The 12,834-nt window shown below is 33.2% G+C and overlaps 1 long non-coding RNA gene across 4 annotated transcripts in view; it reads right to left on the bottom strand.

Annotated features, from left to right (window-relative positions):
• Positions 1-12,834, bottom strand: part of LOC142320858 (uncharacterized) — a 308,648-nt gene that overhangs the window by 285,327 nt on the left and 10,487 nt on the right. For all 4 annotated transcript variants that reach the window (XR_012755495.1, XR_012755493.1, XR_012755494.1 and 1 more), the window contains exon 3: positions 4,332-4,423. This is a non-coding gene — a long non-coding RNA (uncharacterized LOC142320858). The remainder of the gene's footprint in view (positions 1-4,331; positions 4,424-12,834) is intronic.

Genomic DNA, 12,834 nt, shown 5'->3' with positions numbered 1-12,834 from the left:
GTTGGAACTCTCGACTTCGAAATCAGCTAATTTGAGAAGACGCGTTCACTAGCTGACCAACCCGGTGGTGGGTTAATTTGTGGAACCAATCAACCGCGTTAAACTTAACGCGGGTATAATAAACCAAAGGGGTGAGGATAACTGTATTAAATATATATCAAATTCCCACCAGCAGAGGGAGGGGAATCCCTTTCCTTTTTATCCTATCCACCACAAAATAAAATAAATAAAAATAATAATAAACTTTCTTTTTTTCCTCTTTTTTTTCTTTTTCGTATGTGTTCAGTTTCTTAAGTTCCAGATATCACAGCCACCACAGCCAACAAAACTGGTTTCTTCACTGCGGCCACGCGGTCCCTCCCAAACTCTTCCCGGACACACGTGTGTCTGGAAGATTAATATTATGTAGTGTGAGCAATCTGCTCTTACTTCTTCGACAAACGGCGATCGCCGCTCCCAAACCGCGATCGCGAATCAGTTTTACTAAAATTGTAAGATCCCTATTTCCTTTCCCTTCAAGAAAGAAGAAGGGAACGAGCTCAGCAGTCACCGACAGCATAGAAGAACGAAGAAACTTGCACTTTCTCCCGTTCAGCCCTTCGGGGCCACGGGAATATCAAGGTTACTGGTATGTAATTTCGATTACTGCCGAGTCTCGGAAAGTGCAGGCCAAAGAAGAACGAAGAGGTCATCTGTAGAAGAAGAAAAATAAGAAAGAAGACCCACTACGCGACCCGATGTCACGGACAGGAGTCCAGAAACAGAGCCCAACAGAGATGCATCATGAAGGGCAGCCATTGAAGAAGTGGATGAAGATCTCATTATCCATTCCTTAAAATACCTTTATACTTACAATTAATTAAATTAAATTAAATCAGCAATTGCGACTCCCTCAGGAGAAGGAAGCGCATTGCTCCCTCCAAACAATTAGTGTCCCGTTATGGCGTATTCCTATGAAGCGTTAGCAACGAAAGGACTTCAGTGGACGATCTGAAAGGGAGTTATGTCGGGAGGACAGGTTTTAAAAGCCTAGCCTCCCGCGGTCGGACCCAGAAATGGGTTTGAGAACGCTGGTAAAAACGGATACGGAATGCTAATAAATCCGTCCATAAAATATAATAAAGCATTAAAACCTAGATCCGTCATTAAAAATAATCCCTTAAACACGCCCGATTATAGAATCATACAGCAGCAAGGGACACTGTCCAGGCTCTGCTATTCGAGAATTTGTGAAACTTCCGCCACTTTTGCATTCCATATCAAATTTATGTACGTAATTTTTTTCCGGGAGAAATCTTTTTAATTTAAGTTTTATGAGAAAAAACTATTGCAAAAATCATATGATTCATGTTATTGTTTGTAATAGTTTCATCTACATTGTTAAAAGAAAAAAAAACCATCTATGATCTTTGGTGGGCAGTTATTTTGTTAAGACCCAGAGTTATTTAAATGAGGTTATCTAATTTTTAAATAAAGGTTTCTCACTTTTTTTCTTACGCCTTTTGAAATCTCTCACTTTTTTGTTACTCCTTTTTTAAATGAATTTTTAACTATGGTCTAACTCCCTTGTTGGTCAGTCTTGTATCTGCCATCAAAGACTCAACGTGTATTAATACAGTTTTTATATATGTGTTGTTATTACAAGTTCAAATATTACAATAAAATTAGTTTACAGTATAGAATAATAAAAGCTATTATTTAATTGAACCAATAAAACAAAAGATTTATCTTCCCAAATCAGCTGATTTGGAAGTCGAGAGTTCCAGCGTTCAAGTCCTAGTAAAGTCAGTTACTTTTACACGGATATGAATACTAGATCGTGGATACCGGTGTTCTTTGGTGGTTGGGTTTCAATTAACCACACATCTCAGGAATGGTCGAACTGAGACTGTACAAGACTACACTTCATTTACACTCATACACATCATCCTCATTCATTCTCTGAAGTGCTATCTGAAAGGTAATTACCGGAGGCTAAACAGGAAAAAGAAAATTATTCAACATTACTAGTATGAAGCATATGTTTGAACATTATAATAAAAATAACTTGGGATATAATCAAAACAAAGACTTTTATTTATTTCAACGAACCATCGAATAAAATAATATTTACAATAATTTAAACCCAACGAGGTAATTAAACGATATTTTTGGTCCTCCAGGCCCGGATGTAAGGCCAAGACGCTCCCACCCGCGTCACGAAACCACCTTTTTTTTTCCTGTTTAGCCTCCGGTAACTACCGTTTAGATAATTCTTCAGAGGATGAATGAGAATGATATGTATGAGTGTAAATGAAAAGTCTTGTACATTCTCAGTTCGACCATTCCTGAGATGTGTGGTTAATTGAAACCCAACCACCAAAGAACACCGGTATCCACGATCTAGCATTCAAATCCATGTAAAAATAACTGGCTTTACTAGGACTTGAACGCTGGAACTCTCGACTTCCAAATCACCTGATTTGGAAAGACGCGTTAACCACTAGACCAACCCGGTGGCTCACGAAACCAACTGATCTACTCATACTGAACGACAGTGAAAATCAATCGGATCGATATCTACATTTTATCGATTCAAATCTGTTTCTCAAGATGTTACCCTTGTATCACCGACAATTTATTAATAAATATGCTATATATAAAATATAGATTTATATGAAACTGACAATGTAATATTTATTATATTGTCACCAGCCATAAGTCGCGCTATAAAATTTCACAATCGGGAAATGAGTTAGTTAAAGTTGCTAGATTTGAGGATACACACGGTTGAACCACTGTAAAGTTGAAGAAAAACATACAAAAAACAAAAAAAAAATTCATTTTTGAAGAATAAAACTACGAAGTATTTTTGTTTATACTTCATGCACCGTGAACTGTGTATTACACAGTGCACGGTGTTTTTTCAAACGTACGTAAAACATTTTAAAAATATTTTTATTTAGAATTTTTTAAATTAAAAACTCGTTATTAAAAGAAATAAAGAATTAATATTTATTTTTTCTTATTTACTAGGTTTACTAGAATACTAATAAAGACTAGTCGAGAATAATAATAAAGACTATTATTTAATTAAACCAATAAAACAAAAGATTTAGAATAATTAAATCTAACCAAGGTACTTTATCAAGGCGGCAGTTATTCAACATTAACCTACTGGGTTGGTCTAATAGTAAACCCGTCTTCGAAAATCAGCTGATTTGGAAGTCGAGAGTTCCAGCGTTCAAGTCCTAAAAAAGACACTTATTTATACACGAATATGAATACTAGATCGTGGATACCAGTTCTAGATTAGTCTTTATTATTTGTATACTAAGCACACTAAGTATTGATAATTAATTTACAAAAATTTTGCTAATTAATTATTATTAATCTGAAATCTTAAAGAAATATTCATATTTTAAAGTTTTGCAAAACTTAAAAATCATAAAAAGTAATCTATGAAGTAAATTATTCATGATTCTTCATATTATAAAGATAAATTCTTCATATTATGATTCTTCATATTCTTCAATTTATAAAAATCAGTCGTTAGGATGTTATTACTTCGAATTAGAGACAAATATAAAGAGTTTAGGAGCCAATGACACATAATTCTATGTATATTTTTATTTCATTGTCATAGATTAAAAAACAATTTAAATTATTTAGAAAGAAAACGTATGAAACAAAAACGTTCCTCTATTTCCATTTATCAATGGATGTAAAATAATTTTTGACAAGAAGTGACTCACATTTAACATAATAATACATTTATGATTAGCAAACTGTATTTTCTGTTTACTTAAATAATGACTTTGACATTTCTGGGGGGGGGGGGAAACAATTAACGAAGTAGCAATTTTAAATGTTGACAAACCACATAAAAGAAATACGACAGGCACAAACATGTAAGTTTCCGCTTCGCTCATAGGGTGTACAGATACGATTAAGTGTTTCTCTGTTTAAATAGATAAGGATGAAATTAAACTGTCTTTTCACAATAATGAGAATTGTAATAAATGTATTCAAATAATTTTTTACATTAACATCTGAATTGAGATTTATTTTATAGTTATTTTGTATTTAAATATCTTCATTTATTTAGCTTAATATTATTTTATGTATTTAAATATTAAACTGTTAATATTGATTTCAACCACATTTATTTTTTATTTCGTAATTAATTTTTTTATGCTGCTCTCTCATTAACGTTTTACTACTGTTTTTCTAAATCCCTGCAAATGCTGGATTAATTCCAATTTTTTCCCGTGGAATAGCTTGTGTACCTATTCCTAACGTGACTTATATAATTATTATTATGAATCAATCAGAATAAAATATTTATTTACCTTTTTGCAGTGGAGGCTCGTAGCTAAAATTAGGAGGAACACTGCTCCAGGAAATTTTTTTTGCGCCTTTTCGAGGTCATGATTAAAGTTTTCTGTACAATAAAAGAACCGAAAAAAAATGAATCAAAATACAATAGCTGGAAACAGGTTAATAAACTAATTTTACACTCTATCACATTCAAGAATATGATACATATTCGTTTAACAGAATAAATATAAATATATTTATAGAATAAATATTCGGTTTAACAGAATAAATTATAAAATGTCAATACAAATAATACTTTTTAGTAGTATTATATAATATCCGCTTCAAAACATTATAGGCCAACGGTGTTTAATTTAAATTTCCACATACACAGAAAAAAATACATAATTAATTTTTACTGTTTCTCTTCAAATTCAAGGTTGTTACCTTCTCTTTCGCCCTTCCAACTTGTTTTTCGACAGATCTGGTAATCAAAGAGCCCTTGTTTCCGCCATCTTCTGATCACTACTGAAAAAACAACTAAATCGCTTTCATATTCCTTCCACCGACTAAACTAGAAACGGGAACGAACAAGGAACGTTCCATACACACACGGAGAAAAAAAAACTACCTTCCACTAGCACGCCATGGTCGGCCGCAGTGCCGACCATGGCGTTTACTTACATTACATTACTTACTTTCTGCCGCTTAGCCTCCGGGAATCACCTTTCAGGTATTACTTCAGAGGATGATATGTATGAGTGTAAGTGAAATGTAGTCTTGTACAGTCTCAGATCGACCATTTCTGAGATATGTGGTTAATTGAAACCCAACCGCCAAAGAACGCCGGTATCCACGATCTAGAATTCAAATCCGAATAAAAATAACTGACTTTACTAGGATTTGAACGCTGGAACTCCCGTTTTCCAAATCAGTTGATTTGGGATGACGCGTTCACCACTACACCAACCCGGTGGGTACCGACAGTGCGGCCCTGTGACGTTACGGGAGAAAATTGATGTTGTAATTTTGTGTCATAATTGTTAAGTCTATTATTATGAGAAAATTATTATTTAATCTGATACTAATTTCCAATACTAGAATCAACAATAGATAAAAACAATTAATATTCAATCGAATTGAACGTAAAGTACAGGACATGAAAACAGATACATAATTACATCAATTTCTTCCCCATAACTCACTCCATTTGTTAACTGATTTTAAACAATAAAATGTCATTTTGTTCAAAATAAAAGCCTTAATATTTTAACAGAAACATACATTTTGAAAAAAACTAATATTTATGGAGATATAACGGATTAAAAAATAAGCATGGCCACCATATTGTAATTTGCGAAGGTATTTAAGTCCTCGATTTTTGCTAATTTTAAAACTTTATTAACAAGACGCTAACCAAATTTTAATGTGATTCGTCTATCCGACCTTGAAATAAAAATTATTATATAAAAATAATAAAATGGCGGACAGCGGGAGAACGCAGGAGAAACTGCCAATTTTTTCTAAGGATATAATTTGTTTAGTTTTACACGCAGAATGCAAAAAAGCATAGTCAGCCCACCACTTCAGAAACATTCCGTATATAAAACATGTCGTGAATGATTCATAATTAACACCCAGCAAAAAAACCGAAGATAAATTGATTTGTATACACGTTGATCTTACCATTTAAGTGCACACTAAGAAAGGATTTTTTGAAATTCATTGTTTAAATCATTGATTCCCAAAGTGGTCCAGGTGGACCCCAAGGTTCCACGGGAGACTCGACGGGGGTCTACGTTGGCGTGACCAAACAATCCACGAAAATTCATCTGGTTTCGATAGTGAAGAACTAAAATGTTGGCTTGACTGTTTTTTGACATCCACTCACAGCACAGTCAATCAAAAATTAACCAGTCAATTCTCACTTTTTTTTCGGAAGCTGTTAGTTTGTGGAACTCAGCCGTAACGCAAATTTTCATAGTTAGATCTAATCTTCACATTTTCCGTCGTCTGGAAATATGGTAGAAATGTAGCTGCAGGGGGATCTACCGTAACCAGCAAAATTTTGAAAGTGGTCTATGAGAAAAATAAGTTTGGGAACCTCTGGTTTAAATTATTAAAATATAGTAACAATGAAATTTACTATTTTTTTTTTTTTTTTTTTAATTTCTCGGTACAAATGAGGATATCAATTTCATTTTTGTTGTGTGTAATGTAGTAGTAAATATAAAAAAAACAATTTCTAATTTTTTTGAAATTCTGAGTTTAAAGGATTAAGATGATTTTTTTTTTAAACCCGGGTATATTTTTTAATTTCTCAGTAAAAAATAAAGATATCAACTTGATTTTTTTGTGTGTATAATCGTTATGTGAATACACAAAAATCAATTTCTATATTTTTCGAAATTCGACTCTAAAAGGGGGTGAAGAAAGTTAACAAAATTTTAGCAATGATTGCAAATTTTCCCCAATTCCGACTCTACTAATTGAGATATTCTGTTAGATTTGCTTGCAAATACTCTTCAGATAAGCATCTAACAACTATTTTTAGGTTTTTTAAGTTTAATATTTTTAAGGAGTGCGACGGTGAACGGTAGCGTCTCAACCAACACAGCCACTGCCACTGTTACTGTATGTGCAACTGGCTGCACTTGTCTCCGGTTACTTGACTATAAAACATAAAATAAAACTAATTGACCGCGACAGGAAACGCAAGTAACCATACAGCGCAGAAAAAGCCGCGACGGGGATGATAATATTAGCATATATAAACATTAGAATACCCCTGCGCCACATGCATTTCAAAAACAGTTTTTTATTAATTATGTTTCCGGTGATACGTTAATAGTTATCTCTATCCACAACTTAAAGGATAAATATACTAATTTGAATGAATAACAACTTTTCATTAAAATAAAATTTCATAAAATATGAGAGTCATTAAGCTTCAGGGTAAATTATATTTCTTGTTTTGTCACCTATTGGTACCAAGATAATTTCGTTGATATAATTTCCAGTTCTGGAAAATGCTATATATAGAATAGATTAATTTTGATCAACTTAGATTGATCATCTAGGCTTAGATTTTAGTAAAAAGAAGTTGTGAAAAATATATATTTTTATTTTTAATTTCCCGCCTAGCTTTGTAGCATTAGAAGAGAAAGTATTGTAATTGGTCCAATTTGGACATATGTCCAAATGTTTGGATGGGTGACGGTAATGATGCATGGGGACTTTGGAGATCCCCCGAGCTCGAAGGCACCTCCCGGGGCTGAGTAATGCTTAATTGTGGATCCAGCCCCGCGTGGAGGGGAGTAAGTTGGTGAGGTAGTTAAGTTTAGTCGGTAGGGCGCAGGTACACACACGTACTTTAAAAATATGTAATGGAACCAGTTGCGAATTGCCCCTTCGGGAAGTACGTAAATGGTATTCCCCATCTCATCATAAAAAAAATTGGGCATATGCGGTTTTCACCGGATCTTTTTTTTTTGTTTTTTTTTTTTTTTATTAACCTCCGGGACCACCGTTACCTATTGCTTCAGAGGATAGTTGGATGACAATGTAGCGTGTGAAAATGCCATGCCTAACCGGGATTCGAACCCGGAACCTCCGGATGAAAGACCGAAGGTTCCGGATTCGAATCCCGGTCAGGCATGCCATTTTCACCGGATCTTAACGTTTTCAAACCTAACGAAACCAAAAAACTGGATGATAATTTTCCGGACATTCATATGTACATGTGTGGGCTTGGTCTTGCACTCCTTATATATCCAGAACTACAGGACCGATTTTAACCAAACTTGATCAGATTACTTCTACATATGGGGCACTGATGCCATTAAATTTTCAACTTAAAAGGTCAAAAAGGTGTGACCGAACATCAAGGTTACCTCAGTATCTCGAGATTTCGCCTAATTAAGGTCTTATTTTCTTAGGTACATTTATTAAAAATTAAAAAATAATATTTGCAAAAACCATTTTTTCAAAATTGCATTCCTATACCCCAAAAAAGTATCTAAATAAACTAGCGGATAAATGGGTATACTGCCTCAACAATACCCCATCTCATCACAAGGAGAGCTAGTTGTACCACTGACGTACATCTATTATAGTCATCTGCTATGTAGTGACGTCACGGGTGAGCGTGACGGTCTATACATCTATATATATAAAAATGAATGTTTGTCTGTCTGTATGTCTCTTATGCCTTCCTAAACTATTCATCCGATAGCGATGAAACTTTGGGGAATGGTTGGACGCATGCCAGGGAAAGTTTCTGTTAGTTTGGACCCGCTAGGTGGCGCTGTAGTCGAGATATTTTGAAAAATTGTATTTATGGTCCGATTTGGCTCATATTCAGAATATGTGTTACTTACATGGAAAGAAATACCTCTGCAAAAAAATGGACCCGCTAGGTGGCGCTGAAGTTGAGATATTTGGAGAAAATTGCATTTATGGTCGGATTTGGGTCATATTTAGAATATATATTAGTTATGCGAAAAGAGACATTTTTTCAAAAACTATACTCGGTAGGTAGCGCTGGTGTCGAGATATTTACAAAACAAACAAACAAATATACAGACTTTCTTCTTCTATAGATATAAAAGGCAATGTTCGTATGTGTGTCCGCTATAGACTAAATAACTACTAGACCTATTTACGCTACTGGTACGATTTAAAAGGAAAGAGGGGAAATAGGGAAAAGATAAAAAGAACAGGGAAATAGGGAAAAAGAGAAGAAGGGAAAAGGTAAAAAGAGAAATAAGCTGAAAAGGAAGAAGGGAAATAGGGAAAAAGAGATAAAGTGAAAGGTTAAATTTTATGAAGTTCCGTAATGTAATCTTTTTAATGTTTTACCAAACTTTCAATTGTATTCATTAAATATATATATATATATATATATATATATATATATATATATATGTATATATACTCAAATCTAGCAATAGCGAGGCATTACAGGGTCTGCTAGTATTAAATAAATGAACAATACTTAAATATATATAAAAGTATTTAAAGTGGCCGCTAATACCGCCACACCCGCGTGAATGAAATACGATATACGCTCGCGCTTTAGTTAGAATCATTGAATTAAATAAACGTAATAATATTATATTTAAATAAAATTATAAATATTTTAAATTAAGTTTTGTGTGTAAGCTGTGCATCAGAAAAGAGCCGCGGGACGGGAAAGTCCTACAACTGTGTTGTTAGCTTTTTCAGCAATAATCTCGTATTTTACTTTCATCTCAATAACCGTTTAGCTCAGCTCTTTATTCAGTGAGGAACGAATTTTTAGAAATTCCAGTTAAGAGGTACTTTCCCAGCAATAATAATAAATAATTAACGAAAGAACGCCGGATTATATACCCAGTTTGAAAAAAATTATTCGATTTTACTTAACATCATATTAGTAGCATTTTACTGCTGATTGTAATAGATTTCTTTTCTTCTAACTGATAAATAAAAAAAAAAACATATTCAATATCAGTTATTTGTTTCTGTTTCACAATTCTCCTTAACATTGCAAATTTTATTTAACGCGTAAGTGATAATGTTTGTATTATTACATGATAAAATTGTATAGCAATAGACTGAACCGATTATTATACAATCAGATTCTATACTTGAATATGCGGTATTAAAAAATATTTTATTTAGAAACGATCTTGGAAAAATCATTAACGTTAATACTAAATCAACCATAAAACGTATTATACATGAAAATGTACATTAAAATCATTTACAAATACAATACATGACTTAGCATTAAGTAACTTGAGTTAGTATTACAATGTAAATGTAAAACAATTGTCATACGGAAATGTAAATTACAAAAAAAAAAAAAAAAAAAAAAAAACAATAAGCGAGATAAAAATTTAATTAATATTTAAAAAACCCACTTATCAACTTTTTTTTATGAGTCAAGCGCTTTCGGGATATAATTCCACCATCAGGAACTTAAAAAAAGTATATTATTCTTAATAAAACTAAAACTTCGTATTGTATTTTGTAAAGTTTTATTTAATTCTAAAGTTTTAGTTAACCAAAGAATTATGGGTTTAAAATTTTTTAATATACAACTAAAACTTTACAAAACAAAATACGAAGTTTTAGTTTTATTAAGAATAATATACTTTTTTTAAGTCCCTGATGATGGCAGAAAGGCTCCCGGAATAGACGGAATACCTGTAGAATTACTGCGCAGTGCAGGTGAGGAAGCGATTGATAGATTATACAAACTGGTGTGTAATATTTATGAAAAAGGGGAATTTCCGTCAGATTTCAAAAAAAGTGTTATAGTAATGATACCAAAGAAAGCAGGGGCAGATAAATGTGAAGAATACAGAACAATTAGTTTAACTAGTCATGTATCAAAAATCTTAATTAGAATTCTATACAGAAGAATTGAGAAGAGAGTGGATGAAGTGTTAGGAGAAGACCAATTTGGTTTCAGGAAACGTATAGGGACAAGGGAAGCAATTTTAGGCCTCAGATTAATAGCAGAAAAAAGATTAAAGAAAAACAAACCAACATACTTGGCGTTTATAGACCTAGAAAAGGCATTCGATAACGTAGACTGGAATAAAATGGTCAGAATTTTAAAAAAATTAGGGTTCAAATACAGAGATAGAAGAACAATTGCTAGCATGTACAGGAACCAAACAGCAACAGTAATAATTGAAGAACATAAGAAAGAAGCCGTAATAAGAAAGGGAGTCCGACAAGGATGTTCCCTATCTCCGTTACTTTTTAATATTTACATGGAACTAGCAGTTAATGATGTTAAAAAACAATTTAGATTCGGAGTAACAGCACAAGGTGAAAAGATAAAGATACTACGATTTGCTGATGATATAGTAATTCTAGCCGAGAGTAAAAAGGATTTAGAAGAAACAATGAACGGCATAGATGAAGTCCTACGCAAGAACTATCGCATGAAAATAAACAAGAACAATACAAAAGTAATGAAATGTAGTAGAAATAACAAAGATGGACCACTGAATGTGAAAATAGGAGGAAAAAAGATTATGGAGGTAGAAGAATTTTGTTATTTGCGAAGTAGAATTACTAAAGATGGACGAAGCAGGAGCGATATAAAATGCCGAATAGCACAAGCGAAACGAGCCTTCAGTAAGAAATATAATTTGTTTACATCAAAAATTAATTTAAATGTCAGGAAAAGATTTTTGAAAGTATATGTTTGGAGTGTCGCTTTGTATGGAAGTGAAACTTGGACGATCGGAGTATCTGAGAAGAAAAGATTAGAAGCTTTTGAAATGTGATGCTATAGGAGAATGTTATAAAAATCAGATGGGTGGATAAAGTGACAAATGAAGAGGTACTGCGGAAAATAGATGAAGAAAGAAGCATTTGGAAAAATATAATTAAAAGAAGAGACAGACTTATAGGCCACTTACTAAGGCATCCTGGAATAGTCGCTTTAATATTGGAAGGACGGGTAGAAGGGAAAAATTGTGTAGGCAGGCCACGTTTGGAATATGTAAAACAAATTGTTAGGGATGTAGGATGTAGAGGGTATACTGAAATGAAACGACTAGCACTAGATAGGGAATCTTGGAGAGCTGCATCAAACCAGTCAAATGGACAAAAAAAAAAAGATGATGGAATTCTATTCCATCAGCGCTTGAACGCATAAAAAAATTGTTGGTAAGTTGGTTTTAGGTAGATTTCATAAGAAAGCTACCTATTGTAATGGGTACCATGATTGGACTTCCGGAAAATTTCGACATATCTTCGCATTTTCAATTCCCCAGACCCCAAAACCACCGTCAGTCCAAATGTTTATAAATATATATATATATATTTCACTTTGTTGTGGACACGATAGCTGCCGTAATTTTGCGCCAATCAATTTGAAATTGATACATAAAATATAACGACCAAAAATCTCGGTCGAGTTCGGTAAAGGGCAAAATCGGACGATGGGGGTGGAAATAGGAGGGGGGGGCCTTTTCCAAAAAAAAAAAAAAATAACGCCATAACTTTCTTGTTAAGTAAAATATCGAATTTGTTTAAAGTTCCTACTATTTTTTTGGATAAAGGTCTAAAACTTATCTAAGTAAAGTTTTTTGATATCGCCAATGATTTGGCCCAAAGGAATAGAAAAAATGGGGTTTCGAAGACAAAAAACATCATACCTCCCTCAATAGGCACAGTATAGAATTGGTTTAAAGTGGTCGTTAGTCCTCTAGACATTACCTAAAACTTTTGTCTGAAAAACCGTTTGATACGTCCAAAATACTGTTGAAATTGTAAGAAGAGTTTTCCCATATGCTAATGTGAAACTCGTTTACATATGAAGAAACCATTGTCGTATTGAGTAAATCTGAAATGAACGCATTTAAACTACCGTGACTTAGTACTGTGTATATTTTAATTTTTACAAGTGACTACTTTCTTGCCAAGAGGTGTGATTTTTCTGTGTGTTACCCTTGGTTAATGTGAAGTGTGTAAATATGCCTAGATTTAAGAAGAAGATTTCGGTATATTCAAACAAGGTACGGTATC

The sequence above is a fragment of the Lycorma delicatula genome, chromosome 3 (genome assembly GCF_047948215.1).
Source record: "Lycorma delicatula isolate Av1 chromosome 3, ASM4794821v1, whole genome shotgun sequence".
Taxonomy (NCBI): Eukaryota; Metazoa; Arthropoda; class Insecta; order Hemiptera; family Fulgoridae; genus Lycorma; species Lycorma delicatula.
Note: the sequence above shows the minus strand (reverse complement) of the source record. Positions and strands in the feature narration are given on the sequence as shown.